Genomic DNA, 3,057 nt, shown 5'->3' with positions numbered 1-3,057 from the left:
AGTCCACGTTAAGGCCTGTGTACTTAGTCATGGTGACCAGCAGGGGGTGCTCTTCGTCAGTTTCCTCAAATTTCCAGCACACTCCTATCTGTGTTGTTCCTCTGCGAGCATGCAGACCCACTCAAATAAGACAGATTGGGATGTTTTCGGGGTGTCGAAAGGTGCCTGTGTATTGCACATTTAAATGAGAATGTTGTCCATTTTTTACACCCATCATTCCAACAGGACAATATCTCACATTCTGATCTAAGGCATCCAAGAAATCTCCTCCGACCTAAAGTACCACTGTCTTCCCACTGGTTTGCAGCCATCCATCCACTTGTGCCACTATGACCACTTCATACCTGTACATATTGTTCGCAATAACCTTCAAGCTTGTCTGCATTCTTATCTTAAAAAGAACGAGCAATCATATTTTTGGTCCAGGGTCTTGGCTCTGTGTAAGCGCTGGAGGCTAGGGGCTGTTTGATGTTGTTATGGCTGGCTGGCTGCCGCCTCAGTACTACTGGATCTGCAGGCCCCTCTCATGTCCAAAGGTATTGTGTTGGCTGCTCTTTTGATTATATTATCAACAGAGAAAGAGAGAGGGAGAAAATTAAGACTCCCACTGGACATGAGTAAACAAACAAAAGTTTGTAGAGTCTGGTTCATCCCAAGAATGTCAGTTATTCAGACTTCTCTGAGGATATTGATGTCCAGTGTTGGGATTATCGTGCTGAATATTGTTCTTGCTTGATAAAACAATTTGCCTGTGCTCTGTCTGCAAGATTGAGTAGCATGAAAAATATTAAAGAGGAAAGGACATTTTGACCCTAGACATCATAAAACATAATATCATTGTTCTTTTACATGTAACAGTCCCTGCCAGTGAATGTAAGACAGTAATGTACACAGCTTTTAGACATTTTGAAGGCGGTCAGCTGGTCCACCATTTTGGACCTACCGGGTGGGTTGCCATGTTTTTTTTTTTGTACAGTTTTTTGTTTCGTTCTTATCCCGGCTGACTTGGTTCACTGATAGACGGTTATAGACAGATGGTTCATCCAATCACCTGCTCAGTATTTCTTTTCCTGCCCTTTTCCAAACAGTTTCCTACGAGGACCTCCCAGACGGTTCCGTGCAACAAACCATCTGGTACCAACTGTACTTTATGTTTACAACTAATTGGCGAATGTTGACGCGCTAAACTACGATGCGGAACATGGTAAACATGATACCTGCTAAACATCCGCATATAAACCAACGTATTATTGTGCGCATGTTAGCTGATGTTAGCCCTTAGCTCAGAGCACCACTGTGCCTGAGGGACAGCCTCTCTGAGCTGGCGTTACTGCTGACTTTCTTCTTGTTATTGCTTTACAAATGAACAACCTGCATCACCTGCATCTGAAGGAAAGCGGGGCAAAGAGCACACCGTTTGTTTGTGGCGTGTTATTCGTGCCCTATGACCCCTCGCATTTCTGAGATTAGTCTTGTTGATCACCTCGGAAACAAGGCTTTCCGCTGTGTCAAACTGGTCAGGGAATGGGATAAGTCCAACTCCAGATAATCCATAAGATCCTAAGGTCCACTGGCATTCTTGTGAGTCGTGGAGGTAGAGCAGCTGTATGTGTACGGCTCTGTAATAGCATGTGTTGGCCAGCATTAACGCAGTATGCTCGGTTGGCTGGTTTTCACCATTTCAATGAACCCTTGTCAGCGTCTGTGTGAGTGTGTGTTTGTTTGCGTGGGGTTACCCTCAGCACAAGCCATCTGCAGGCGGTGGGGAGGGGGTTGGGGTGGAGGGGGACGCGACTGGGGACAAGGCAGCCTGTAACGGGAGCAGCGGGGGGCTTGAAGGGCCGTGCTGTTTGCAGGTCGACCAGCCGCAGTTCACCCAGAGGAAATCTCATGTTCCTGCCAGCCTACAAAAGTAAACAGATCTGCAACCACCGAGCGCTGGCACCGGGCCTGGGCCACCGGCGCTATAACTAGAGGAATGAATCACATCACACACACATTCACTGGCCCAAATGCAGACGCACGGTGAGGCGCGCATTCGGAATTCTGGATGGCTTTTTCACATTTTGTACGTGAAATAATTCCTGTCCCATTGAAACGACGATTTCGGTCAGCTCGAACTTCTGTGTAACCGCAGTGTGTTCCCCTCAGTGACATGACACACATGCCCTCCATAAGCTGTGAAGTGTTTTATTTTAAACGCATCCACCCTCCAACTGTTGCTCCATTCAATATTTTAGATAACATCTTTTAGCCACAGAGTTCTGAAACCTCCCCTCTCTTTTATGTTCCCTTTTTCCTCTCTCCTCTGTTTTCCCTCTCTCTGCTTTCTCCCTTGTCTACACATCTGCGGTTATTTATCTGTTATTCTGCGGCAGCAATGTGGTCAACATGTGTCTGGCTTCCCTCCACGCACCACTCATCTGTAGTCAACTTAGGAATCACCGAAGGACCATAGTAGACCTACCAAGCTCCTTATCGTTCATGCCACAGTGGGTACTCACCGCACGGATGGATAGAGTGTCTCCTTGCTTATACACATGAACATTAGTACATCCGCTGCTAATTGTGTCCCACTTTTGACCTAATGTTCTATTGTCAATGCATAACCAGGCTTTTTTTTTTTCTTCCTCTTAGGTCAATGGGAGCATGAGAGTGGATGATAGACACCATGACCTACAGGAATTAGAGTATCTGAGAGGAGTATTTGGATTGCCTAAGCCTATGGATTTGCATTACCCCGACCTTTGGACTTTTAATCTCAATGTTATTTAATCCTCTGGAAAGAGTATAGCTTCAGACAACATGATGGGTGGAATAGATCAACCTAGATACCACAGTGGAGATGGGTGACAGTGATGGTGGCTGTTAGTTAAGGCATGCAGGGGCTTAAGAGGTTAAATGTGTGTATTAGCAGGGCTATTTTGTCTTGAGTGGTTGAGAGGAACCGTGTGTATAATTTCGATATCCAGCTTCTGGAATCGGAATTTAAAAGGACATTTCTAGCCAAAAACCGCCATCCCTCATCCCTCTTGCTCCTGCTTGGACTTGTAACTA

Source organism: Morone saxatilis, unplaced genomic scaffold, assembly GCF_004916995.1.
Source record: "Morone saxatilis isolate NCDOM2014 unplaced genomic scaffold, NCSU_SB_2.0 Contig7, whole genome shotgun sequence".
Taxonomy (NCBI): domain Eukaryota; kingdom Metazoa; phylum Chordata; class Actinopteri; family Moronidae; genus Morone; species Morone saxatilis.
Note: the sequence above shows the minus strand (reverse complement) of the source record.